The 13,167-nt window shown below is 43.3% G+C and overlaps 1 long non-coding RNA gene across 5 annotated transcripts in view; it reads right to left on the bottom strand.

Annotated features, from left to right (window-relative positions):
- LOC138749526 (uncharacterized) overlaps positions 1–13,167 on the bottom strand; it is a 38,442-nt gene that overhangs the window by 22,875 nt on the left and 2,400 nt on the right. For 4 of the 5 annotated variants that reach the window (XR_011348727.1, XR_011348724.1, XR_011348723.1 and 1 more), the window contains exon 2: positions 8,504–8,583. This is a non-coding gene — a long non-coding RNA (uncharacterized lncRNA). Of the gene's footprint in view, positions 1–8,503; positions 8,584–11,169; positions 11,697–13,167 lie in introns of those variants that run through there. The other variant, XR_011348726.1, reaches the window with a different exon arrangement.

Here is a 13,167-nt window from a genome sequence, read left to right as displayed (position 1 = left end):
GTTGTGTTGGGAAGAGTATCAGGTTCAGTGGGTTCACAGAGAGATGAGTCTGGACACTGTGTTACAATCACGTCATTTTAATTAACATGTGGGAGACAAACGGGGAAGAACATTAAATGGCACTATTTCACTTAAGCAATGATATAGACATTCACCTTGGACCTAGGTTGAACTCCAACAATAGTGAACCTATACTTGACACGCTCACACACTTGAATACACACACTACAAACATGGACTCTAACAAACACCCGGTTCCCTGTACCAATGGGGATGCTGCTCTCTGCAAGTACTGATCTATCACAGTACTACGACCCAGCTTCAGTGCAGTGCACACCGTACCCACCACACCTCCAGTGACAGTGGCATGGAGTGATGTCCGGGGCTTGGTCCACGAGGCAGAGAGAAAGAATGTGCTGTGCGTTGGTGTTCTATACAGTGATAATCTCTGCTTCTAGCCAATAATGACCCTAGGTGATTTAAATTAGCCAACGGCAAGGTGGCCGGAGTCCAACCTTGATTGGCAGGTGTGATGTGACTTCCGAATATTTTTCAGACGGGGAGGACACACGACCACCCGCAATGCACACATTGGGCCATGTTTCCTCCACACGCAACAGTGCAAATTTTTTTTTTTCGCAGTTATAGGTCAGTTCTTCAGAATTGTATAATGAAGCTCGAAAAAACCTTCAATGAAGGACAGTACTTTGGCAATTGTTCATCTTCTTCCCAAATTCACAGGGTAGCCCAGCAATTCATGCTGTGTTGTTATTACCTGGTGCGCTCTAAAATCTAATCAAGGATACATAGACCACAGCTTCACCTTCAACACCATCATCCCAAAAAAACTCATCCTCCAAGTTTTGAGACCCTGTCCTCGGCGTTCTCCTATGCATCTGCATCTACGACCCCCTGTCCTGTAAACCACAATCAGTGAAGGTCAGTGACGATAATGCCCCCCCCCACCCCCCAGCGATCATCTTCAACACAAGTGCTCCATGGGCTCAGCCCTCTACTACCCTGTACCTCCCTGTACATTCCTGATTGTGATGCCAAACACCACTCCAACCCCATCGATAAATTCTCAGAGACACCACCATCATGGATCCGATCTCAAATTATGTGTTGAAGTTTAGAAGGGAGATGGAGGGACAAGTGGCTTGGTGTCAGGAGCTCAATCGATGTACTTTATATAGCAAAGATAAGGACACAAAGCCAACATTTTGGGCTTGAACCCTTCATCAAGGTGTGAAACATTGGGTATGTACTTTGTACACTGTTTGACCTGCTGAGTTTCTTCAGCATTATGTTTTTACTTCAACCACGTCTGCATACTGCCGTGCTTTAATAGTGTCAAGAGCCCATGTGTTAAATGACTCATCCTACCCCAACCACACTCTCTATCTTTCTCCTGTGGAGGATTCGAGAGTATGAGATTACACACTTCCATATTCAAGACCGGTTTTTTTCCCGCTGTTAGGAGGCTCCTGAACAAACCTCACTGGTAAAATTATGTTGCCTTCTTTCTGTTCAAAGTAACCCTGCTCTTTAATTCTGTAACCCTGCACTCTGGACTGTGTTTTTCTTTCTTTCTTTGGCTTGGCTTCGCGGACGAAGATTTATGGAGGGGGTAAAAAGTCCACGTCAGCTGCAGGCTCGTTTGTGGCTGACAAGTCCGATGCGGTTGCAGCGGCTGCAGGGGAAAATTGGTTGGTTGGGGTTGGGTGTTGGCTTTTTCCTCCTTTGCCTTTTGTCAGTGAGGTGGGCTCTATTGGACTAAAACAAACTTTCTCACTGTACTTTGGTACACATGACAATAATTGAACATAAAAACTGACAAGGCAGAAAATCCGGACAAACAACCAGCTTAAGTGACTGACAAACTGGACCAGTGGTTCTCAACCTTTTTCGGTCGAAGGCCCACTTGGCTTCCGGCCGAAGGTGCCACAGCCCACTCATGGCAATGACTGAGCAATATTTTCAAGTCAAAGGCCAGCTCTGCAAGAAACACATCTTTACATAATTTAAACTATTTTATTTAACATTTTTTAAAGAACAAAAAGCATTGCAAGCATCAACTGAATATCAAAACTTCCAATCTAAATCAAAACTCAAGCCACTTTAATGAGACTCCTATTTCTGAAGTTCCTTCACCAGTTTTCCACATCCTTGGTTCTGTTATAGATAATGCACACCTGAGATCTGTCTACTCTTCAATGCCCTTTCATGCCTTTGTTTTCAACTGCAGCAATGACGAAAAGCCTGATTCACAAAGAGAAGTGGGTGTGAGGGGCACTCCTTCTCAATCTTCAAGAGCAAATGGAACTCTTCTCATAGTTCAAACACTGGCGTCAACACATTTCATGTTGATAACCAGCGCACTGTGGTGGAGTAGACAAGGTTCTTATGCTCTGTGTCCACATCTTCTCACAATTATTTGATTAGCTGAGAGTTCCAAGCCCCACATTTCACATAGTCACATTTTTACCTCACTGATCTCAATGGCAGATTGCTCACCTGGCAGGATTTCAGACCCACCCTCACCTCAATGGGCTGGGATGTCTCCATGGCCCACATGGAAATACGGTGTGGCCCATCAGTGGGACATGATTCACTGGTTGGGAACCAATGGATTCGACCCTCATCCTGCTGCTGCTTAGAATGCTCTTTTCCTCCAAGATGACTGACTGTTTACAGCACCAAGCTGGGTCAGTTGCAGTCAGCTAGGAAACCTAAGTCGAAGATAAAGATTCTAACATCCTCCATGGGAGCCAGCACTTGAGAATTAGCCAAAGAGATATCCATGTGGTCTGCTTAAACGGAGCAGAAAGCCACAATAACTCACTGACTCAACTTCTCCAATAAATGTTTAGTCATCATTGCTTGCATTTCATCACCCTTTGAAAGGCTGCTCAGGTCAAGAAAAAAAAACTCCAGAGGGTGGTTAACTCGGCCTGTGACATCACAGGCACCAGACTTCACTCTATCAAGGACATCTATACGAAGTGGTGTCTTAAGAAAGCACCCTCAATCCTCAAGGACTCCCAACCCCCAGGCCATGCACTCTTCACTCTGCTACCATCGGGGAAAAGGTACAGGAGCCTGAAGACGAGCACTCGGCGGCACAAGGATAGGCTCTTCCCCTCTGTCATCCTGAATGAATAATGAACCAGACACCGTCTGACTTTTTCTTGCACTATTTTTATTTATTTTGTATGGTGGTTTATATAAATGTTTGCACTGTGATCCTGCTGCACAACAACAAATTTTGTGACGTTCATTACAAGAAATTCTGATTCTGATTCGACCTCCAGTGTTGCACATGATGAAATAACACACTGTCCTTTCAGCTCTTAATAACATTGGGTTGACCAGCTTCTCAAAATGAAAACTGGATTTGTCTGCTAATTACAACAACTTCTTGCACTTGTATAGCGCAGCAAGTTAGCACAACTTTCCGTGTGAGCAAAATGTGGTCAGTAGCAAGTCTGTTCTTAATGTAATGGATCTGCAGCACAAAATTATCTGTAGCTTAATGGAACCTACAGTAGAAATCCAAAGACCAGATGTCAGAAATCTGGACCACCCTGAGGATACAGATTTTTCCAAAACTCTCAAACTTTTAAAAGTGTGTGTGTTTGGAGCTGTGGGGATGGGGTGTGGTGTGTGTGTATGTGTGTGGTGTGTGTGTGTGTGTGTGTTTGGAGCTGTGGGGACGGGGTGTGTGTGTGGGGGGGGGGGTGGTGGTGTGGTGTGAGTGTGTGTTTATGGGTGTGGGAGGGTGTGGTGTGGGGGTGTATGGTATGTGTGTCTGGGTGTGTGGGTGTGGTGTGTGTGTGGGGGTGGTGGTGGTGTGAGTGTGTTTGAGGGTGTGGATGGGTGTGGTGTGTGTGTGGCGTGGTGTGCATGTGCGTGTGTGGGGGGGTTGTGGTGTGGTGTGAGTGTGTGTGTTGGGGGTGTGGTGTGTGTGTTTAAGGGTGTGGGAGGGTGTGGTGTGGGGGGTGTGGTGTGTGTGTGTGGGGGGAGTGGTGTGTGTGTGTTTGGGGATGTGGTGTGGTGTGTGTGTGGGGCGTGCTATGCATATGTGTGTGTGTGTCTGTCTGTGTGTGTGTGTGTCTGTCTGTCTGTCACTGTGCATAATACAGGTAATCTTATCACAATGAAATTCATTTGTATTCTGCATTTTTCTTTTACGTTCATTTTTAAATATAATTTCAAGCATTACACAGTCTTTTTTGTAGTGAAAGCATTTTATGTGTACATTTTTGTCGTGTTGACTTTATTTTTCTTTAAAACTGCTCATTTTGATAAATGTGTTGTATTTGCTATCAAAATTTACCTGTTCATCTCTTCTTTAGCCCTCCTTAAATTTATATTTTAAAAGTACAGCTCGAGAATCAGGAAAATCCAAAAATCCGGACTGACCCAATCCCCGAGCAGTCCAGATCTTGGGACTTCTACTATAACATCAACATTTGAAATGTAACTAACAACAATGTAAATGATCTTAATGTATGGGAAGTAGAACCTTTGACACAAGGTCACATTCTGAATCTAAAAAGCAAGCATCCATGTGTGACAGAATAAAATATAACTTTGTACAGCTGACCTGGTGGTGCATGGTAGAGAAGTGCATAATCTCCTAATACTGGCTGACCTCAGTATGACGAGCAAACGCAAACAAGAATATACAATTCATTCTCTTACTAGTAACAGGGGTGGGGGAAGAAGTGACAAGGTGCCACAGGGAGGGAGGGAACGGAGCATTGAGAAAACAAATGAAACTATGTACATTGATGGGAATGTATGGATAAGATGGACACGATGGGTGTGAAAAGACTTTGAACAGTTTTCTATTTTGTTGTGAATAAAGTCTATTTTTGGGGGAAAAAAAAGAGACATTCTCTTGCTGCTAGAGGCCGTCAGCACAATATACAGTAATTCCTCATGTGAACCAATCTTTACATATTTATTCTGCAACAACCAAAGATATCTTTCTAAGATGCTAACATGTCCTTATTCAAATGTTGACTTTCTTGAGCTAAATTTCAACAATGTTCAGTTTTTGTTTGCAACCTTCAATCAGTGAAGGATTAATTAAGGTAAGTAAATAGTGAGATGTAATGTGGCTGAACTCTTTAGACACTAATACTGCAAACTTTCAATAATGACATATTTTCATTGTTTAGATCTTCTTCAGATCTAAACAATTTGAAGATAGCACATGATCACAAATATTCCCTGAGAAAATTGGGATTTTGGTGACATAGTGGCTTACCGGCCACACTCCTTCTTCTTCATCCTCCATTGGCACCAGTAATTGTGGAGAATATACAAAAAGAGTTCTTTTAACTATTCCCCCAGCCCAGCTCTTATACTTGTAAACATGGGCACAGGCATGATCTCTCTGAAATGGCAGCGCAAGCTCGGACACCTTCTTCTGCTACTCATGGTCTGAATGTGGCCAAATGTCCCAAGGTGCTACAAAGGTGTCATGCAATCGGGCAGAAGTTGAATTAGGAAGATTGTTAAGGAGAGAAAAGAAGAAGCAAAAAGATTCCAGAGTTTGGGGCCTCAACAGATGAAGACTTGACTGCTGATGGTAGTCTGATCAAAGTCCATAAGACATAGCAGCAGAAATAGCCTATTTATCCCACTGAGACAAAATAGGAGTGCACGAAAAGTAAGGCAGTGTCTTTGGTTCATTGATTATTCAGGAATCTGACGGCAGCGGGGAAGAAGCTGGCCTTGTTCCATTGAGTGCTCGTCTTTAGGCTCCTGTACCCTTTCCCCGCGATGGTGACAGAGTGTAGAGGGCATGGCCTGGGTGGTGGGGGTCCTTGAGGATAGAGGCTGCTTTTTCAAGATGTACTCAATGGAGTGGTCTGGTGCCTGTGATGTCGCAGGCCAAGTTAACATGGAGTTTATTTCTTGTCCTGAGAGTTGGTGCCTCTGTACCAGGCAGTGATGCAACCAGCCAGAATCCTCTCCATGGTACACCTGTAGAAGTTTTTGAGAGTTTTCGGTGACATGTCACCCCGCAAATATAGCCACTGCTGATCCTTCCTGATTGCATCAACATGGAGGCTTCCAGGACAGATCCTCTGAGCTGTTGACACTCAAGAATTCGAAGTTCTTGACCCTCTCCACTACGGAGCCCTCAATGAGGACTGGGTTGTGTACCTCTGACTTCCTCTTGAAGTCCACAGTCATCCTCTTTGTTTTGCTGACATTGAGCGCAAGGTTGTTGCCACTCAATAAGCTGATCCATCTCCCTCCTGTACGCTTCCTCATTGCCATTTATGAGCCTGCTGACAACTGTGGTGTCATCGGCAAACTTGTAGATGGCTTTGGAATTGTGCCTGGCCACACAGTCATGGATGTCTAATGAGTAGAGCAGTGGGCTAAGCACGCATCCTTGGGGTGTGCCTGTGTTGATAATCAGTGAAGTTCACTGATCCATTTTCCCACTTAGCCCCACTACCCAGCCTTTTTCCCATAATCTTTTGATACCCTGCCTAATTAAGAACTATCAATCTCTGCCTTAAATACACCCAGTGACCTGGTCTCCACATCTACCCGTGTCAACAAATTCCACAGATTTATTATCCTCTGGCTGAAAAAAAGTCATATGCATTTCTGTTCTAAGTGGGTTCCTTCCAATCCTGAAGTTGTGGCCTCTTATCCTAGACTCTCCCACATTGGGAAACAACCTTTCTACATCTACTCTGCCCCTGCCCTTCAACATTCAAAATGGTTCAATAGCCTCTTTTAAACTGCAGCAGGTGTGATTACTGAGGCAAAGGTCTGGAAGCATCTTTTAAACTGCAGGGGGATCTACCCATTAAATCAGCAACCTGGCAATTTAAGGGGGATCCAGCCCCTGAAATGATGCATCACGTACTCACCAGAAGAACCGCCAGATGTTTGGATGCAAGCGAGCGCTGACGTCACCATAATAAGCAGGTTGGCCAGTTTTGATTTCAAATCGCCTGTGGACGTGACCTAGGTAAGTTTAACTGGGTTCCCTGACTACCTCTGAGGTAGGTCAGGGGCCTGGTTGGAGACTGATGGGGATGACCGGGTCAGACCCTTTCTAACTGCTGCGTAACTGGGGCACTAACCGGCCAAATTGCCTGGTTAATCCCATTTTACATGGCAGTTTGAAAGGGCCTAGTGAGAAGCTCTCTCATTCTCCTAAATTCTAACAAGTACAAGCCAAGAGCTATCAAATGCTCCTCATACGATAACCATTTCATTGCCGGAATCATCCTATCATATTCAAGAGGCTGAATGTGATATCTCTCAGCTCACTGTAAGCATTAGGGAAGAGTAGCCATGTAGGAAATTGTAAACAAGGATGAGATTTTAAAAATTGAATTATCACTTAACTGGAAGTCAGTACAGGCCAACAAAGCACAGGAAAGGCACATTAAAGTTAAGAAAATAAGAATTTTAGATGTCAAATTGACTGATGGTATAACTTGGGACACTGACCAAGACTGTACACATTCATTTATTTTCAGGAAGTGAGCTAATATAGGAGGTGACAATGAATGATCCATGAGAATCTGTAGGTAGTTCATTTTCAATTCAAGTTGAACACATATCTTGCGAACAAGCTGATTCAACCTCAGACCACTGGAATTGACTCAGTAGCTGGGGGGGGGGGGGGAAATAAAAAACCATGGCAGTGCCTGAAAACAATGAAACTCCCATTTCGTTCTCTGGAAAATTTCAGTTCCATGCTGGAACTCGATTCCTTAAAATATTTTCTTCATAAGGTTCAAGATATATGAGCTGAGGAACAAGATTACAGAGGTGAGGTTTTCCATGAATAACCTTAGCCAAATATTGAAATTGCTTTCCAAATATTAAAATACTAATATTTGGCAAGATTATAATCATCAAAGTTATTACACAAGCATACCAGGCCCCTTCTAAAAGCAAAATATTTAACTATGTAGAATTTCCAGTCACTATGTACATACTGATTAGAGTCATATTCATATGTGCCATTCTGGGAGAATGTCTTTGATTTCCTGGAGAGTGTGTTGACGTGTACAATAAAATGAAATGATAAAATAGCAATTACTGGAATAAGACTGGTGTACAGTGAGCCCACGAATCATACCAATTGCCTTAGCTATATTTAGTTTTTCTTTCAATATGTATATTACAATAATGGAAGTCAATACAATAATAGCATATTGAAAAGAATAGGAAAATAAACAGCTTGAAATGATTTAGGTTGGTTAAAAGCATGAGAGCAAAATCTCTTAGAAATCTGTTATTAGTTCCAAGAAAAAAAGAGACATGGACAGAATGTCTTTTACATTACTTCTTAACAGTAAGTGTAGCTCTTTCCAGTTAGTTGTTGCATCTATTTTAATGGCACATTAATTCTATGAGAAATAAGTAGTGGCCTTTTATGAAACATATATCAACGAGGAAGTGCCTGCAATCCAGTGGTGTAATTAGTGGGATTTCCTGTGAAGCATACCTGCCGTTGAATATTATTGGTGGGTGTCCAGAAAGATCAGTTCTCTCTACTTTTATTAATGTTCCCCTTACTTTCAAATCCTGCAGAAAACAGAAGGAAACAAGAAAACTTGAAAATGAAGCTAGTGTAAGATTTAGTCTCTATTTATAAACTTGATGCTATCAGTTTGCATACCCCCCCCACCCAATGTAAAGCCCTCCAGAAGGTAGTGGACACAGCTCAGGACACCACCGAGAATATCTACAGGAAACGAAGCTGTCGGAGAGCAGCAGCAAACATCAAGGATCCACACCACCTAGCACACGCTCCGTTCTGTCACTATCATTAGGAAAGAGGTCTAGGTGCCACAAGACTCGCACCCACCAGGTTCAGGAACAGCTGTGATCCCTCCACCATCAGATTCCTCAATAATAAACCCAATCAGAGACTCATTTAAGGACTCTTACTTTTGCACTTTATTGATTCTTTTTCCTCTCTGTGCTGCAGTTTGTTTAATTTCTTTATTTGTTTACATGTGTACATTGTGCGCAGTTTTTTTTTTGCATGACCAATTCTGTCTCGCTTACAGGGGGAAAAAAATCTCAGGGTTAAGATTTCAGATTTATTGTCAAAGTACATATATGACATCACATACAACCCTGAGATTCTTTTTTTCCTGCAGGCGTGGAATAATTACCACCTATTGGTAGTACAAAAAATAAAACTGTACACAACTAACACATAAGGAGATGTGAACAAATTGTGCAATACAGAGAGGAAAAAGATCAATACAGTGAAATAGCAAGTATCTTTAAAAGAGTCCCTGATTGAGTTTGTCATTGAGGAGTTGTATGCGATGTCATGTTTGTACTCTGCCAATAAATCTGAGATCGGAAACTTTGTTGTTCCTTTACCAGTCGAAACACATATGTCGTGTTTAAGATACTCTGTAACTGTCTCTGTATTGGAGAGGATGCAGTAAGACAATATTTCTCAACTTGTCATCCATCAACCACCATGTATTTGTTGTAGATAGTGTATGGTGATAAAGAGTATGTGATAGGAAAGTTTTAAGGTGATTTTCATGATCAGAAGCCTAAAATCCATAAAATACACACAGAAATTTTCAGGAAGCAAAATCTTTGTTGTTCAGTGACATTAATCAAATGCTGGTTTATATGTCTTTTAATTAGATTGTATCTTCTAGCTGCCTGGTAAGTCAGTTAATATTGTTTATTCCACCAAAAATTTGAAATTGTATTTTGATTTCTAATTTGAAAATCCCTTTAATATTTCAGTCAATCAAAAAGTTTAAAATCAGATTGCTCTCAGGACCATTCAAGCTCTTTCATAAGTTTTAAGTGAATGAGAGCCATTGAATAATGTTTTTTCTGATGGTGCAGGCAGTCCTCGGGTTACGAACGAGATCCGTTCCTAACTCTGTCTTTAAGTCAAATTTTTAGTCAAGTCGGAACAGGTTCTTATTTTGCATCATTTAGTCAAATATTTGTCTTAGTATATAATATATAGCTTTGGAGGCATGGTTACAGTGGTAAATAAGAGAAATACTTAAGCCAAATACAAAGTTTGGCAGCACAGTTGGCGTAGCGGTTAGTGCAAAGCCTTTAGAGTGCCAACGATCAGGACCAGACCTGGGTTTGAATCCCACGCTGTCTGTAAGGAGTTTGTACATTCTCCCCATATTTGCATAAGGTTTCTCAGGGAGCTCTGGTTTCCTCCCACCATTCAAAAACGTACCAGCCATGTTGGTTAATGGAGTGTAAAATGTGCGGCATGGACTCGTGGGCTGAAATGGCCAATTACCCCCCTGCTTTTTGTCTAAATTTAAATTTTAACAAAATTTAAAGTTTCACAACTCAACGGCAACGTGATCCGATTAAAATGGCAGATGCCGTTCTGCTTCCTTGAGCCAATGAACCGCTAAGCAGTATGTAGTCCGTTCGTAGATATATGTCCGTAAGTCGGACATTGTTAACTTGGGGACCTACTGCATACAATAGATGGCCATTGGCTTGGATAATTCTGAAACTTGAACCATTGGCAGGCATTTGTGTTCTGCATCATCGGACATTTATGCATGATACACTGGGATATCACTTTGAGAGGAACACAAAGCACCACAATTTGAAAAATATCATCTGCAACTATTGAGATACTATCAAAAAGATTAAACCATCTTATAAATTAGCATTACTATGGGTCCCACAGATTACCAGGGATTATTTAGAGTAGGTGTTAATGTGGAGCCAAAACATTAATTAATTTGTTGCATCTGCAATCAACTTCTTCCTAGGCAGGCAGATCCCTAGATGGAGAAAGATTTGCTTCCTTTCCAGTTCTATGGCCGCTGGGAATACAAAAACATCCTTTTGGAATAGAAATGAGAAGGAATTTCTTTATCCCGAGGGTGGTGAAATTGCTGAATTTGTTACTTCAGAAGTCTGTGGAGGCCAAGTCATTGGATATGTTTAAGACAATGGTAGATTGGTTCTTGATTAGGAATCAAAAGAGTTCCCAGGAGAAGGCAGGAGAATGGGGTTGAAAAAGACTCCAAAATCAGAATTTATTGTCATGAACATGTCATGAAGTTCATTGTTTTATGTCTCTGTGCATTTCAAATTAAATAAAAATTAGTGCAAGAAAAAGACAAAGCTGTGATGGCTCACCATTAGGCAGGCGAACCGGCTCCGCTTGTAATCCACGCGGTGGGGCAGCCAGCCAAAATGGCGCCATCGGGGTTTCCCCTTCTTCTCAGCACGGGGCTCAGAAGCCCGCGCTGGAGACCACGTGACACCCGGGTGATGTCGACACCCCCAACGCAGTTCTCAGCCAGATCCGGGCTGGGAGTATAAATGCAGCCCAGCAGCCTGCAATAAACCAGTTCTCTTCACTGAGCTCATCCCGTCTGGTTGTGTGTTCTTTCAGTAGCAGTGTAGCTGCCGCTACAAAGCGAGGTAGTGTCTGTGGTTCATTGTTCTTTCAGAAATCTGATGGCAGAGGGGAAGAACTTGTCCTTGTGCTAGAGTGCTCATTTTCCTGTATTGTTTTCCCAATAGTAGTAGAATGAAGAGAGCATGGCCTGGGCAGTAGGAATCCTTGAGGATAAAGGCTGTTTTCTGAAGAAACTGCCTCTTGTAGATGTCCTCGATGGAGTGAAGCCCATGATGTCGCAGGACCATCCTCTGGAGTTTTTCCTGTCTTGAGCAATGCCAGAGATGTAACCAGACAGAATGCTCTCCACAATACACCTGCAGAAATTTTTGAGGGTCTTTGGTGATGTACTGAATCTCCTCAAACTTCTCACAAAGTGTAGCTGCTGGAAGCTCCAGGACAGATCCTCAGAGATCGTGACACCCAGGACTTTGAAGTTTCTGACCAGCTCAACTGCTGACCTGTCCATGAGGACTGGTTGATCTTCTCCTGGTTTCTTCCTGATGTCCATGATCCTTTTCTTGGTTTTGCTAACGTTGAGTGCAAGGTTCTTGTGACACCCTTCATCCAACTGATCTATCTTCCCTCCTGTACACTTCCTGATTGTTGTCTGTGATTCTGTCCACCAGTGGTGTTGTCAGCAAATTTGTAGCTAGCATTTGAATTGTGCACAGCTTCACAGTCATGGGTGTAGAGTGAGTGGGCTAAGCAGGCATCCTTGAGATCCCCCTGTGTGAGAAGTTTGAGGAGATTCAGTACATCACCAAAGACCCTCAAAAACTTCTGCCGGTGTACTGTGGAGAGCATTTTGTCTGGTTACATCTCTGGCATTGCTCAAGACAGGAAAAAACTCCAGAGGATGGTCCTGCGACATCATGGAGGAGACATCCTTTCCAATTTGTATTGACTGTGATCTTCCCAGGAGGAAGTCAAGGATCCAGTGGCAGAGGCCCAAGGTTTGGATCTTGTTGACCAGCACTGGGGGAATGGTGATGAAGGCTGAGCTGTGATCGATGAAGAGTAGTGTACCAGTTGCTGTGGTCTAGGCGATCCAGTGTGGATGACTGAAGTGCAATGCAGTGGGTATGGCCCTGCAAACCGAATTGCGCTTCTCTGTCGAAAGAACACAGCATTGGGACTGGACGAGCAAGCTCAGAATTTTACGATTGAAATGAATCCCGGGATCTGGCGTAGAGTCCAGCGCAGTCGGAGCTCCTGGACACATTTTTTTGAACAGAAACCCTACATGCAACGCTGTGGAAGGTGGGTTAACAAACCCCATCTCCCCCCGCTCCGGGGGGTGGGGGGGGGGGGTGTCAAGCCATGGGCTGAATAACTACGACTGCGAAATTTCCACTGGATTATCCTGCGGAGGGGAAATCTATGTCTCGCACAATTGAGACGAGAATTCACCCAGGCTCTGCGTGAAACCTGATCGGCGAGGGGGTAATTCCACACCCCGAGTGGTAATGATCAGACATGACCTAGAAAACCAAAATAAACGTCTGCAGTGCCGGGCCTCACGAGTTTTGGATCCTTGGGGACGGGACAAGGTGGAGGTGGGGAAATTTTTCCTCCACCCCTCGCCCCCTCTACCCACTTCTCCATCAACTTCCAAAAAAAACAAAGCACTCCCCCCCCCCCCTCCTCCTCCCCGGGAGAAAGGTGTTTTGCTCACTTCCCCGCAGATGCAATTGCACAAAGCGAGAAAATGTGGGCTCTGTTTGCGAGCT

This window comes from Narcine bancroftii, chromosome 14 (genome assembly GCF_036971445.1).
Source record: "Narcine bancroftii isolate sNarBan1 chromosome 14, sNarBan1.hap1, whole genome shotgun sequence".
Classification (NCBI taxonomy): domain Eukaryota; kingdom Metazoa; phylum Chordata; class Chondrichthyes; order Torpediniformes; family Narcinidae; genus Narcine; species Narcine bancroftii.
This window is presented reverse-complemented; position numbering and strand designations above follow the sequence as displayed.